The 16,361-nt window shown below is 44.9% G+C and overlaps 1 protein-coding gene across 7 annotated transcripts in view; it reads left to right on the forward strand.

Annotated features, from left to right (window-relative positions):
• The window catches only part of plxnb2b (plexin b2b), a 150,942-nt gene that overhangs the window by 35,458 nt on the left and 99,123 nt on the right, over window positions 1–16,361 (forward strand). The gene's annotated exons all lie outside the window — the stretch shown is intronic.

A 16,361-nucleotide genomic window follows, 5' to 3' on the forward strand; every position in this document is an offset into this window, starting at 1 on the left:
GAGGTTCAATACACAGGTGTATCCAGGGTCCATGTTGTCCAGGGTCCACGATGGCTTCTGATCCGTTCACTCAGAGCCCCTGTGGAGGCTCCTATAGGACGTATAGGACCACGTGATCACACATGTCTTGGAGGGCAAAAACTGGACCGTCTGGCAACCTTCTATCTGGGTACAGGGGGGTGGAGCTTGGTGGTTATGGCTCTGAGTTACAGATCAGAAGGTCAGGGGTTCAAGCCCCTGTATCGCCAAACTGCCGCTTTTGCACCCTTAACCCTCCGTGCTCCAGGGGGGCTTTATCATCACTGCCCCTGCACTCTGACCCCAGCTTCTAACATCTCTGGGCTGTGACTAATATAAAGCGTTCTTTCTTTCGTTCTTTTTTTCTTTCTTTTTTTTTCTTTCTTTCTTTCTTTCTTTCTCTTATTTTCTTTCTTTCCTTCTTACTTTCTTTAAAAATGCTGGAAACAAGCTTCAGTCTGGTGAGGTTTGTCTTTACAAAATACATCATTTTGAGACGTTCATTCATCGTTCGTTAGCAGAGCACAAGGTGGGAACATTGGATACACATCACCAGGTAGACGAGATCAGACTAAACCCTCGTCATTGTGTGTCGACGTGATGACCAGATTTCACCCTCAGAAATGACTGCTAGGAGCTTTGGGCGTTTAAACGTTTAAACCCACATTATTTAGTCTGACTATCAGTTATGTAAGCGTTGCGTGATCTACTGAAGAGAACATATAGAAGATGAAATCTATTACATAATCATAAACACACATCGTACCCCAAAGTACAGACTGATACTCTGTAAAAAGGAAAAAAAAACACTCTGGATCTGTCAGTGTTTCTGACTTCATGGGAATAATGCAACTGATGCCACAAATCCTCCCCGAAAAAATCTGCACACACTTTTCTCCCTGCGGCTCATTTCCATGTAATAATCGTTTTTGCCTTGAAAGAGTTTTATGTAATGATGCCACTTCCTGCAGCAGCTTATTAGCATGCAAGAAAAACAACAACATTATGTTACTGTGTGTAATGGGCGGGGCATACTCTCCGTCTCCCATGTCAATCACAGAGACAGTAGCTGAAATCCAGCATCTGTAAGCTCATGTATGTAGAAGAGGGAAGAAAGCGTGTTACTCCTGCTTGTCATAGTAACATGTATCAGTGGGTCGTGCAACCAGGGTTTCACTTTCAACAACAAAACCTCAGTAAGACGACGTTGACTTAAGATCATTCGTTCAGCTGTTTGAGCTACAGGAGCTCGTCTGTTGGATCGGACCACACGGACCAGCCTTCGCTTCCCACGTTTTAGCCGCACGTGACCCTGTCGCCGGTTCACCACTGTTCCTTCCTTGGAGCACTTTTAATAGACACTGACCACTGCAGACCAGGAACATCCCACAAGAGCTGCAGTTTTGTAGACGCACTGACCCAGTCGTCTAGACGTCACAATTTGTCAAACTCGCTCAAATACATACGCTCGACATTTTTCCTGCTTCTGACATGAACTTTGAGGAAAATGTTCACTTGATGCCTGATAAATATATCCTGTATACTACTTTTGTACGGTACAGAATACAGGTGGCGTAACAGCGGTGCAGCCGGAGCGCTTCTCGCGGCGGGCCGTGATCCAGCCGTGGGAGCGTGGATAATGGCGCAATCCAACAGTTAAATTATAGCATTTAACCACTCTTGCCCGTTCCTTCCGCCTTTTAGCATAAGACAATGAACTGCAAATGTTTTATTCTGGTTCATGGTTACAATTTGCTTTTCTACTCTCACTAATTGTTTGGCTTGGGATTCAGCGGAGACGTTTTTCTTTTCCCCCAGTGTTGTCATGCGCTAATGTTGGGGGAATTTGAAAGGTAATCAGAGGTTTTCCAGATGTGTGGTGGGATTTTTTGGTTAGCCCAACAGGGAGAAAATCTTTGATGACTTTTTTTTTACAAAAAACTCTGTGGTGAAATGTTACTGTAACTAACAGTCGCAAAGGCTTATGGATTTGTACCTTTACTGCTAAAGGAATACGTTAGCTAACGGTTGCCATTTAGCATATTAATGTAATATGTATTGTAACATACACCATATAAATGGATCAGTACCACAATTCAATCGTCGATCACTGCACACCTCAACAATGACCATGATAATGAGATGTAATAAATGCACAGTCGTAGAGGATGAGGATGAGGTTTCATGCCATCTCAGGGATTTTCCTTGCCACAGTCACCACTGGCTCAAACTTACAATTGTAAGGAAGAAACTTATACATTATTTTATAACTGTTTTATCTGTGGAAATTCAATAAATAAAAATGAATTCAACTGAATTGAATCAAAGGCCACTGTTTGCTTAGCAAAGCTTGTTCGGGACTAGCGTTAGAGCAAATATGTTAGCTGGCTAATAATAATGTTCTCTGAGGCTGAAGGCTGTGCAGACACTCCTGGAAGCGATTGTGAACTCTCTCAGGGTTATAATCTTGGATTATGGTTCCCATCAGCCAAAGCACCTCTGTGACTGTTTGCACCGAATTACATTCTCGGTTAATTGGCGCTTGTATAAACCCTCACCTTCGTCTCGTGTTTCTCCTCCGCGGTTGTTGTCGACTGTATCGTGTGTTCATGCTTAGCTGTTACCTTTGTGTTTTGTTCCTTCGATTTTTTTACTACATTATTCAGATTTCATGATTGTGAACCCGTCCTGATCAAACACAATGAATATCAAGCGAGGACAATTAAAAGCAGAAGTTATTAGAGGGAACTGCTTTTAGAACAATGCTTATTAATGCAGAGGCTTTTAGAGCCGTGTGCGTGTGCGCGCGTGTGTGCGCGTGTGTGCGTGTGTGTGTGTGTGTGTGTGTGTTTTCCTGTCAAGATCATTTCCAGTGTGTTTTTTCTAGTGCCATGTCATATCAGATTTATCCACGCACTTAAACAGAAAAACTAAAGTTTATGTATAACAAATATGATCAGTAAATGCCATAGACCTCAGCAAACATTTTAAACATTTCACATTTGTTTTTTTTTGTTTTTTTTTATTTAGACTGATTAAAAACATGACTGGAATTGAAATGAGAAAATCTTCTCGACACATTTCCGAACATTCGAAAAGAAAAGACAGGAGCAGAAAAAGGTCGACTCGTATACCTGCTGTTCTCGATTCTTTCTATTAAAGATGGAGAGTTCGTCGTCTCCGAGCGCCTACACACGCGCCAAATACTTTCACAGCTCCGGTCGGGCCTCGGCACTCGTCGCCTCGCTAACCGATCCCGCGCCTCCTCCGTCCTTTAGCGCTCGCAATTCATCTATATCCGTCCTTCTTAGTCACTTCTGTCCCTCCTGCTTTTCGTCTCACTCGTGGCGATGCGTCCAGTCGTCGCCCTCGTTATAACTGCAAACACCGATGGGGAGATGTTTGAGTCAGTTTCGCAGTTCTGCTGGCACACAGCCAGGATAAATACTCAACTATAACAGGGAGGGAAGGTGAATAAACTGGGGAATGAATTAATTGTGATGGGATATAAAAAAAAACGTAGGGGCAGAAATAAGGGCGAGCGCAATTAGTGGTTTGTTTGCGGACCCGTCTCACCTCCTCACCTCAGCTACTTCGTCTTGCTTCCATTCACTTTCCCTGTGGCCTAAGAATCGGCCCGTCACAGCGGCTCGCAGGCCGCAGGCTCCGTTTGCCTCGTCTTTAACACCTGACGGCTGAAGGTACACCAGTTGTTTTTTTGTTTTTTTTTACTCCAGGATCAGGAACACAAGCTTTTGTTTCTTCGCAATTAAGGAAAATGAACTAGCAGTGGTGTTCCAGTCAAACCGGGACTTTTAATGCTACAGTTCAATTCAATTCATTTTTATTTATAAAAACTCCCCGAGACGGCATAAGGAAGAAACCTTGAGAGGAACCAGACTCAAGAGGGAACCCATCCTCATCTGGGTTGCACCGAATGTCAATTTGAAGCAGATATATGATGTTGCAGGGTGCAGAGATGATGTTTAGAAGCAAACTGTATTCCTGAGTCAGTGTAGGAGACTGTTGACATTAACTACAGTCCAAATCCATCCTCAAAGCTCCCGTTCTTACTCCGGAATTTCATGGAACCACCCAAGGTGTTGATGAGAAACCGTCCCCAGCTGCACAGAGTCGCCTCCAGTCGAAGAGAACACTATCCAGAGGCAGACCTGGACGATGTGGGAAGATCCACGGAGGGAAGAGGACCAGGATCAATGGTCATTGGAGCCTCAGGAGCAAGTTTAACTCGACTAGGTGTCCAGAGCATCCGGCACGTGTTCACAGCACTTAACGCTTTCTTTTTTTTTTATGTTGCAACTTTATTCCAAATAGCATTAAATTCAACGTAAAATGTATAAAAAAATACCACATGGACATACGTTTTCACAGCCTTTGCCACGACTCTCATAGCCTTGAGATGTTTCTACAACTTGATTGGAGGCCACCTGTGGTAAATTCAGTTGATTGGACATGATTTGGAAAGACAGGTGTGTGTCTTTCCAAATCCCCGATTAAGAACCCGATTGGCACTCTGAAAGAGCTCCAGCGTTCCTCTTTGGAGAGAGGAGAACCTTTCAGAAGAACAACCATCTCTGCAGGACTTCACAGTGTGAAGTCAGTTTTTCTCCACAGTGTCGTAGAACCTCCAAGACCATTTCTAACCTTCAGAACTCCAGAACGTCTTTATATATTATTTATGTGATCGCAGGTGCGCATCGTTAAAGCGCGTTTTTTTTTAATGCTGGTAGATTCTTGGTGTGTTCGGTGATGCAGCACGTCGAGAGGCATCACGTCAGCTTTTGGACAGTACCGCTGAAGGACAGCTTCATAATCAAATCGATAATTAGAACAATGAACTCATCAATCTGGATTCCGTAGATAAGATATTTCTGAGGAAGTTCTTGCACGTTCAGCAGGCCAGCTTTTTCTTTCTCCGTATGTATATGAAGCGCACGTCTTCCTAGGGCTTGTATATTTCTGGCGAAGCTGCTATGCAAATAAAACCGAATTGAAATTGATAAAAAAAAAAGAAATTTAATAAATAAACCCCGGCGGAGACGCAGTTGAAAGCGAAATGATGCATGTGTTCAATAAGAGCTGTAAAAATAATGAAGTGTAAAGAACTTACTGTATCTGCACACTACTGCAGGTACTTCCAGCTATTTATTTCTCTCCACGTATTTATCTTTCCCTGAGTATGTGCTGCAGATTTTTTTTTCATGGGTTCTTTTTTTTTTTTCTTTTTTTTTTCTTTCATTCCTTTGCTCTTTCTGCTTTTTTCCCTCCTCCTTTCTTGTTTTGGCTCTGCAAAAGAAAGCTTTATGTCTAAAATGTAAGCGACGGCTGGTTTAATCGCGCTGCCAGTTTCTTCCTGTTGTATTTCTGTCCATATGTAGCTCTGGGAAGGTCTTTTCCTCGCCATGCTGTTTGCCTTTAAATCTCCGGCTTGTTTGGTTCTGTTTTTCTCTCTCTCTCCCTCCCTCTCTCTCTCTTTTTCTCACTCACTCTCATTGCTTTATTTCTGTCCTAGTCCAATAAGCCCAGTGGTATTAGTGTTGTCAAAATGGAGAAAGGATGGGATGTGGGCCCCCCTCTCTATCGCTCTCGCTTTCTATTTCTTCCCCTCTCTCTGCCAGGTGGTGTCTCAGCCCAGGAGTTTCCGGGGTTTTTAAGAGCTGAGACCCGCATGGGAGATTTGCATGGCAGATTTAAATTGCCCCCCCCCCTTTTTTTTTTTTCTCTCTCTCCCAATTGTCATTTTGTGTTCTTATGCCTGTCATCTGGGGCTTCTCCATTTCCAGTTTGTTGTCATTTCACTTGTCTTCCACATTAACAGCGTAAAGCCCCGAGGCTAATTACCCTGCTGCACAAACCCAATTTGAGAAGTGAATAAATTCTTGTTTGTTTGTTTTTTTGCTCTGCCAATATGCTTTGGGTCAGGTAAGTAAGTAAGTAAGTAAGTAAGTGTGTGTGTGTGTGTGTGTGTGTGTGTGTGTGTGTGTGTGTGTGTGTGTGTGTGTGTGTGTGTGTGTGTGTTTAACAGGTGATAACCATTTTCGCAACAGAGCACCCCTCCCTTCTGGTAACCTAATTGATAAATGAAGCATTGGCCCCAAACAGAAGGCTGTAAGAAGCGGAATTGAATTCAGAACATATTTAGAGGGTAATGGGTTTAACCGTGGAGGGGACGGGGTTCAGGAGCAGCTGATTTTACATTTATTCAATCATGTCGATAAGGAAAAAAACACATACATCGAGGCTGAGGCGTGTCCTGAGAGTCGCATAGAATACAGATTAACATGGCAGAGGTAGAGCTGTAACTTCCTGCACACACAGCAGGAGACTATGGTTTTATATCATTTATATATATATTTTTTTTTTACACTATAAAGGCCTGTTTGCGTTAGAAGTCAGAAGGCACCTAAGTAAATTGATGATTTGCTGTTTGTCTGCAGTTAAGAAATAAAAGTGAAATATCAGAATCAGTATTGAATTGCAGAGCGTTATATTTCCACTCGCCGTGTGTTGAATCGAATCGGATCTTAAGCTGCTTCATATGTTTTCATATCGCTGGCTATGCAAACTGTAAACCAGGATCTGCAGGATTATTTATACATCAGTCCTCAGTTACTTTGTTTTCCCACTTGTTTTTTTTTTAAAAGTGATCAAAAAACTAAACACATCTGGATCTTCTCTCTTCTTAGGTTGTAGAGAATTTTCATGAAATCCAGCCACGTAACGGAGAACACTACACTCCCAACCACTGAAATATGAAGTGTTTTTCTCACTCAAGAACCTCGACCCCCAACTCACAACACGATCCCAATATCGTAAATCTTAACAGAAGACGGAAAACCACCCAATGTAGCAAAGATCTGTCCATATTTTCCTTCTTGTCCTTCATGAGCAACTGTGCACTCGGCAGGGTGGGATATATTATGGAACACCCTTCGCACCCTCCTCCCCTTTTTCAGCCCGACATGAATTCTTCTCCTCCTGTGTCCCATCACCCCCTGCGAGCTTCCAAGCTGTCACGGCAGCCTGGGCCGAGTTCCTCGTGCCAAGTCACGGCAGGACCAGATCCGGCCTTCGAGGCTCACGATGCCCCTCGTGCAAGCTGCAACGGACCCTTCTTCCGCAAATGTTATCTAAATGCTAAGCACTTTGGCACTCGGCGGCGGGATCTCGTGATACACACCGCGCACTCCCAGAGAACACTTTGCCGGGTTCGGAGTGTGAAGCGATTGCTTGGTGTAACGCCTGGTGAACAGGAAAGTGAGCTGATTTCTCTGTGTTTGAATTAGGAAGCCACGAGGCAGGCTTTAGATGCTGGCAAAAGCCCGGAAGATGGAGAGATTTAACACGGCCAGGAACGGAAATTACACATCATAAACAGATGGCGTTCATATCGGACCTCAGGACGGTGTGGGTTCAAGGCTTCGGGAAAACGACAGAGCATGCACTAAGCGATGCTGGAGTCAATCATGCACAAATCCTGTTCTACTCAAGATATTTCTCACTCTAGTACCAGAGCATGGACGCCTGCCCGGACGATTTGCAGCCAAACAGCCGAATCCGAGGAGAAGTTAAAGTGGGAATTTTCTAGAAAATTTCTAAACAGCTGAGCTGAATTTGAACCCTCTGTAAGAGAAGAAGCTGCTATCCAGTTTCCTGTGATGCTTTTTTCTGGCCCTGGTGGATTTTATGCATAATTCCAATCCTATACCATGAAACTCGTTCCTCACAGATCAGCAAAATGTATTTGAGGACATAAAAATCAAAAGCTTGTGTTTTTTTTTTTTTTTTTTTTCCGTTTTTTTTTTTCGGGTGCGGAAACAAAAGGACATTGCTGAGCTGTTCCAACGTGATTGCACGTGAAGCAGCATTTTCATTACAAAGTCAAGCGCACACACACACACACACACACACACACACACACACACACACACATCAAATTGTTCAGATTACTTCCTGCCATTTTATATACACTTTTCCTCATTTTTATTCTTATCTGAACTCAGTGGCAGAGGGGAAACGTGTAGCGAAAGGGATTTGAATGTCTCTGTAAATCAGATTTCATCGAGACTTTTTTTTTTTTTGCTGTTGAGACGACGCTTTAATTCTCCTGCACGCTCATTAGAGCCGTCCCTTTTCTTGTTGTTTTTTTCAGGCGTTGAGGTTCTTCGATTGTCTGTTTCCTGTCGGGATTAGTCGAGAGGGGGGGAGTTTATGAAGATTATTTTTTCCTGAATAGACCCCGTAGGAAGTCGTCGAGTGAACAGGAGGAAGTAGCAGATGTGTGCAGTTGTGGCGAGAGGAGGGAGAGGGCTCTGTCTCGTCCGATTTCCCCCTTGGATTGGGACAAAGGGACACCCATCCCTGACATCTCTCACACATCCCGAATGACTTTGCCTTGATTACATGTGATCGGTTTCGAGAGCAGCCACACAAAATTGCCAGCTATTTAAATTTCTCTGTTTTCTTCCTCGGATCCTTGTGCACAGCTGTCAGTAGTTTTGGCGCTCTGGGCTACACGCACCTCTTTTTATTTGGTTGTGTGGAGGTACATAAATAATGAAATGGAGCTGGTAATTGGCCTTTCACGGTAATTAGGCTTTGGCTGTCAGCTAAGCCAGTGCCTTTCTCTCGTCGGAGGAGTCTAAACCAAGGACGGTAATTACTATTATCTGTGGGGGTTGTTGACACAACAATAATCCCGTCCTTAGCGAGCCTATCACGATGCTGCACGGCCGCCCCCTTTTAGCATCTTTTACCCTAAAAAACAACAACAAAAGGTTTATCTCTAGCATCGACGCTAATTCTCTTCCTTCGGTATTGGCTGCTCTGCAGAAGCCTATTTCAGAATTTTATGCTCAGTGACTCTGGAAAGCTCGGTGTATTTTCATTAGGCGACCAGTTTGACTTTCTGCCTGCTAGCGACGTGAATCTCGGCCCTAAACTGCATTATCAGGCATCTCGGCAGGATTTCTAGTGTGTCCGTAATCCTGTTATTTCATTCAACGGTAACTCCAGGGTTATTCAGGAATGGTGATTGTGTGTGTGTGTGTGTGTGTGTGTGTGTGTGTGTGTGTGTGTGTGAGAGGCTGTATCTCAGAAATTGGATTCCTTCGACCCAATGCCATTCCCTGTCTTCTGCTATGGACTTCTCTTTTTTTTTTTTTTTTTTTTCTTTGACATGACTGAAATTTCAAAACGAACGTGTAAAATGACAGTAGGATCATCACGCACGTGGGCCCCTGTGCTCCGTGTTTTGGTCCCCGGGGCCCTTTCTGCTGCGCAAGGTGAGGAGTTTAAGCCTTATAGTGTAGCGATCGTCTCGAAAACGAAGGCGGGAACCGAGTAGTAGGCGTGCAGTGTTTACTCTACCGATTAAAGAAAATGAGTCTTTCAGCGATTTCAGGAAACTGCTGCTAGCACGCTAGGCTTTTCTTGAGACTTAGCCACCCCCAGCGCCTTAATGCTCTGAGGAATTATAATCCTTTATTGCTCACGGAGGACCGGCGGTGGCAGAGTGCTGCTTCTAGATTTCTACACTATATCAAGACGGGATATGGGATATGAAATTTGATCCAGCCATGGCTTTTTTTTTCTTTTGGAAGTTTTTGAATGGCCCGGCACTGCGGGCATGCAGAGTGTCCATCCCTCCTCCGGGGCGGAAATGTTTTTTTAATAACTTTCCCTCTATCTGTACACCGATCTGCTGCGAGACCTCTATCTGTGGTGCAGTGGAAACGGAGCGGTGGAGCGCCGGTCTGTAATGAATACTACATGTTTCGGGGAGATAAATACAGGGATGATGCACTTCTCGGCATGGTAATAGGAGCCGGGATTGCAGGCAGGTAGTGTACGGCCTCCACCTTAAAAGAAGCAGGAGCGCGTTCTCGGGCACGTGTGAGCCGAATGACGAGCGCGACGGCTCTGAATTAAACATGCGGCGCAACCTCGTGGTGCCACTGCCATATTGCAGTCGGAGAAAATGACTTTTTAAGTAGGGTATTTATGGCAGGATATTGCATTCATTTGATTATAATAAAACTTCCATTGTGTCTGCAGTGAATAATAGAGAGAGGGAGCGGGCGACAGTTCAGGGCAATAACCGTTGTAGTTTCTGCCTCGAGGGCCCGAGCAGACGGAATATCCGAGAGGAGCTTTTCTTTCTGCTGTAGATACTCGCGCTGATATGTTAAGGAGAAGTAATAAAGAAATATATCTGTTTTTTTCTTCATTGCGCATTCATGACAGGGTTATGTCAGAGAGGTAGCATAAAGAACTGGGACAGGGTGTAAAGCGATATTATGGGCCATTAGACGGGGTAGCGTGAGGAGCAGTGTGCAGTTCGTAGGTAATGGAGCCCATCCCTCTACTTCTGATCTCCATCCACACAGCTCCACGCGTCCACCACAAGCACATCCTTCACAGCAACCACTCATCCTGCAGGCTTGTCCGATTCACTCTCCCTCCCTCGATCTGTCCATCTCATTCTGCCCTTATCTGAAACTGATACGGGTATTAAATGGTGTTTCATTTTATCAAGGTTATTTCGCTTTCGCCGCTCCGACGTTGAACCCACGCATCCCCTCAAGCGACGCGGCGTCTTATTAGCCGCTTCATGCTCCACGCGCAGAGCTGCGTCTCTTCCTGTTTTCAGCTGAAGATAAAGAGTTCGTGTCATGTAGACGGCTTCGCTTCCACACATCCTCTCCAATAAAAAAAAAATGCGACCTGGGCCACACAAGGAACTCCTGGCATCTGAAATAAAGTCAGATGTGTATCAAGGCGCTTGCGTACCCCGGCGTGCCTGATTCCCTTCAGTGTGCCATGGCTTTGTGGGCTTTCCAGCAGGAAGGCAGGAATAATAATAATAATAATAATAATAATAATAATGCACAGCGACATGTAGCCTGGGTACGGGTTTCTCTTTCTTTTCTTTTTTTTTTTTTTGACAGGCAGTGGAAGCGAAAAGAAAAAAAAAATGATTAAAAGTGTGCCATTCTGTTGTGCTGACAGACGTGCAGCAGCAGCGTTCGACTCCTGATGTGGTTAAATTAACACTCCAAACTGCTTATGCTAACACATCTGGCAGGCACGGGTCTCTCTGTAATGGTTATGTTTAACTTGCATTTTTCCTAATGTTTGCGGCTTTTGCACTAAGCTCCTTAGAAAAAGCAAGCAGGACGTCTCCGCTGTGTGTGTTTTGTCATCGGAGGCACTTCCATAAGCACTCAGGGCTTTCAGAACTAGCTCATAGCTAATAGTCGTAATAAATGCATTTACATTTATCGCCCTGATCCATAAAATGACGTGCAGTGATCTCAGTTATACAGCTGAGCTTTCGGGGGTTTTGAGGGCCTTGTTTAAGGACCCAGCAGTGCCAGCTTGGATTTCAACCTGATCAGAAGCCCATCTCCCCGTGAGTGTCCATGTACAATGCAAAGCGAACATCTGTAGACTTTAAGCTCCAGACGACCAGCACAGAGATTGAGAGGTTGTTCATTCTGGCTTCAACCACAGTGCACAGAATTACAGCGAGTACCAGAGCGCTGGCGTGGGCTGCCATGATTGTCCCATCCTCGCTCCTTTCTGGCCCTGTTCTCACAATCACAGCCGTGTAATTGCATTTTTTTCCTCCCCCCGGTTAGAAAGCCGAATGCGTATGTGCCGAGATGTGAAATGAACCCCCATCCTATTCCCCCCCCCCCCCCCCCAGCCCCCCGCCCCCCGGTGGCGACTGGACTTTCATGTCTGCATGCGGCGAGCGGAGATTAAATTAATTGGGTCACAGTTTAATAGTGATATCTGCTCACGGGAGCCGGCGCGCTCGCTGTGGCAACCACCATGACACAAAAACCCACTCGAAAATGAGAAAATCATAAGCTGTCATCATCTTCGCCGAGACGCGACCTACACAGAGCGCTCGCCTTCGACAGCAGCGTCGCCACGTGATCCCGTGCCGAGAGTCCGACAAGTTCATGTCCAAAAGTGAAATATTTGCTTAAATGTAGGATGCTGTGTTTGTTTGTCTTTTTTTTTTTTTTTTTTTTCCTTCCTCAGACTTTGTTTCCTCCTGTCAGTTGTTTTCTCTCCTTCGCTCACGTTCAATCTTCGCATCCCTCCGTCTCTGACTGCGGTATGCTGATGCCTTTGGAGGAATTAATGACACAGCAGTTGGATTCATGTCTCATCGGTCACATCTCCCCACACACACACAACACACAACACACCATTTCCTCAACACACACAACTGTCTCCGCCCTCGATTCGTGCCCTCTACTTTCATCTATCTTCATAGCTCCGCCAGACACTTTCACCTCCAGACAAGGCCATCCTCATCCTCACCTCCCCCTGACAGTCACTGCTGACTGAGCAGCAGCTCACACACACACACACACACACACACACACACAAATGTTCTTGGTCCAATCTGACTTAATTTGACGCATGTGCCAGAGTGTTAATTAGACTTGGAGCCAAGAGACGCAGTCATGTTATCAGCAGTGTCCTCTTTTTCTCTCTCTCTCTCTCTCTCTCTCTCTCTCTCTCTCTCTCTCTCTCTCTCTCTCTCTCTCTCACACACACACACACACACACACACACACACACACACACACACACACACACACACACACTCTCAGTCAGTGTATGGAGAAAGTTCATGCACAGCTCTTTTAGCTGGTGCTGTGGACGGTGTCTCCGCCAGCTGTCCGTGTCCTAGACCGTGTCTGGCAACCGCTATCCCTCCCTTCGCTCTTATCCTCCGTCATTCCTGTTTATTTATCCATTCTTGGTTTATGTGTGTGTGCGTGTGTGTGCGTGTGTGTGCGTGTGTGTGCGTGTGTGTGCGTGTGTGTGCGTGTGTGTGTGTGTGTGTGTCATCCGAGGTGAAGTTCTGCGTCCTTCAGATCTCTACTCCAGGGAGCAGAGGCAAGGCCGAGCAGAGCCTGCACTCGCCGTGCCCCGAGTGTTAAACAAAGCTTAAACACACACACACACACACACACACACACACACACACACACACACACACACACACATTTTTTTTCACTCCCCCCTCCCCCCCATTTAGCTTCCATGCCTTGTTAACTTCGCTTTTCAGTGTCCAGACGTATGACAAAGAGGCTCGATTGGGAAAACAAGGTCAATCAAATTACATTTAAAAGACAAAGTCATAAATTATGTAGGAAAAAAGAAAAGCTGGTGCAAATCTTCTCTGAAGGAGCTGCTCATCTCTGTCTATTGTGAGATCTGGAATGGATCACAGTGCCCTCTGGGCTGGCTGATGTTTTGCCTCATCTATTCATTTATATTATGTGATATTAAATATGATTCCATAAATGTCACATCTGGAGCGCTTTGCTTTTCTTTTCTTTTCTTTATAAATTTTTTTTTTTATCTAAACTAGGGTTAAATTTGTTAGCAGTCCTGAGATCTAAAACCGAGAACATTAGTATTATGGGATATAAAAAGAGAGCAGCGCCGCATGTCTTGGATAATCAGCGGACTTTTCCATTTTACGATCCATTGCACGGGTTTTTTCAGGAAAAATCTTCTTTAAACAGATTCGGAGGAGTTTCTAATGTAGCGCATGAGACCAGAGCAGTGTTTACGTTTTCATCGATAGCGGGACTCATCACGCTGTTGTCGACCTGCTGTCTATAATTTGGTGCAGAAAGTCATGATGTGAAAAAGATGCAATTTTCAAGTTAATTTTTATTACTGCAAGTTTACAAATTCCTCTTAGCAAACAGGAAAAGTTTTTAAAAAGTAAAAAGGCCCTTCAAAAAATCCTGTTGCCTACCTGAACAGCTCGACTCCACCGTAGCATAGGGCAATAACTTTCTTTCGGCTTCTCCCGTTAGGGGGCGCCACAGCGGATCATCCGCATGTTTGATTTGGCACATGTTTTTACGCTGGATGCCCTTCCTAACGCAACCCTCTCCATTTATCTGGGCTTGGGAACGGCACTGAGAGTGGCTGGGGTCGGTTCCCTGACCGGGGATCGAACCCGGGCCGCAGCGGTGAGAGCGCTGCAGCCTAACCACTAGACCACCAGGGGACGCTCCGTAGCATAGGGCAATAAATCTTCAAATAAAGGCCAAAGGGCAAAAAATCTTTCACTATGAATTTACTGAAAGCCTTATGACACTTTTGCCATTTTTTTAAGAGTCATCAGTGTTTATTCCTCACTGACAGTGAACCCTTTCTATCCCAGTGATTCCTGTGGGATTATTGAAATTTTATTCACGTTTTAAATCTGACGTGTCCCCAAAGCCTACTAGTACTAACTAAAGACTTGTTTTATAATGAATGTCGAGGCAGAGGAGTTTCGGTTGAAGCCGCGAGACGACGGAGACACAGTAAATACAGTAAGGTAGAAACGTGTTTTGTTTGTAAATGTTCCATTATATTAATTGCGTTGCCTTCTCTGTTCCCGATCACACTGCTGCATGTGTCGCATCGGACAATTTCTTTTCACGTTTTTGTCACGTGAGCACACACTTTGGAACGTTTCAAAATCGCTGCCATGACTGATGTACTGCACACACCGCACATGCGCGTGGACGTCACACGTATCTAGAAAATGGAAAGCAGAAGCTTCTAGTTCTTATCAGGAGTCCGGTTTCGACCCAATTACCTACCGGTCCAAAAAAATACTCTACACCAGAGTGCTTTTTCTTCTCTCTTGGTTATAATGCCATCATAATACATCATGGTGACACTCGGGTTCGGGAAGCCGTCCCGTTTTCCGGCTCTTTCTTGTCTGCGTTTCTGTCTGCACATCTGTTTGTTGTGGCCAAGGAGCCGGAGTTTTTCTGCTCAGCTGGACAGAATTAATCTCCATCCTGGTTTCGAGTTGTTGGGTAATGCAGAATGGGAGCGGGAAACGGCCACAGAAGATTAGGACGCGCTTTCTCTGAATCTTGTGTGTCCTTCGAGTCGGTCAGACTGACAGAGAGGCTTAGTTCTGGGTCGGAGTGAAACCAGCTCTCCGAGCTCATCAGCACAGATTAACTGGAGCGTCTACTCTCGACTGTCTGTGTGTGTGTGTGTGTGTGTGTGTGTGTGTGTGTGTGTGTGTGTCTCAGCTCAAGCTGAAAGAGCAGAAGATGGAACAAGTGTAGACACATGCTTTTTGCACACTGGAGGAAAAGAACATGTCTGGAGAGCTGGTGACAGAGGACAGACATTTGAAGCGGGAGTTTGGAATGAACATCTGCAGGTCCGGAAGCGGAACCGCGCCAAAATTCACTACAACCTCACAACTGCGAGCGCAATATCACTCTTATACAACAGATCTATAAACAAGAAATGAATATCGAATAGCTGACATTTCAGACGCAACGTATGAAAATGTTTTCGCGCCACAGGCGGAAATGGATCGTGAAGAAGCTTCTCTCGCTTTCAGGCACCTCGCGTAGCTACGTCGCTAACGCTCATTGATTTGCATCATTGATTTTATGGATGAAAAATTGGCTCCTCTTCTTTTCTTTTTCATCTTCCTATAGATGCATCATGTGGCCAAAAGAACATCCCATTTCACGTTATTTACATCCCAATTTAGCTCCTCCTTTCTGCGAAGATGTTCCACTAGGTTTTGGAGTTGTGCTAATGGAGACCCATTTAGATTCATCCTGAAAGTTTTCTAGCTGTAGAGCAGGTCACTCAGGATCTTTCATACACTTCCCACTTCCCATGTAAAGCAGATCTTCATGGAGCTGGCTTCGTGCACAATGGCATTGTCATGGTCACAGGTTTGGGTCAGTCCCAGTACGGTTTGGAGAGGAACTGTATATTCCTGGAAGAAAGGCATCATTTGGCGTGTTTTCTGATAATGAAATACACCCAAGACTTTCGTTCTTAGGACGACGATAGCAAAATACAAATGCTTTTTTTGCTCTGCATTTTCATTTTTATATGATACGTTGGGACGCTGCAGAGATGTTCGCATCTCCCGACTTGTGAGATGTCTTCAGATGCTGATCACTCTCAGCAGAGGTCCTTAGAGTGCAGTCGTCTCCGTGTATTTTTGGTCTGCGTTTTTGGTGTTTTTGGTGTCAGGCACTTCCCCAAACTGATCACCATTCTGTAAGACTCCTGGGTAGGCTAGGACATGTCTCCACTTACCATATTTTTTATTGGAACGCAACTCCATCGTAACTCTGAGAATCCTGTATTCAGTTCAAACCAGGAAGTGGATTTTTACCCTCACGAGCACAGACAGGTGGAGTGATGCACGCAGTCAATCATACCACGTGATCAGTCAGATTAGTGAATAAAAGCAAATTCCTGTACAAACGGAAAAAAAAAAGAACCACTGGTTC

Source organism: Silurus aristotelis (genome assembly GCF_946808225.1).
Source record: "Silurus aristotelis genome assembly, chromosome: 7".
NCBI lineage: Eukaryota > Metazoa > Chordata > Actinopteri > Siluriformes > Siluridae > Silurus > Silurus aristotelis.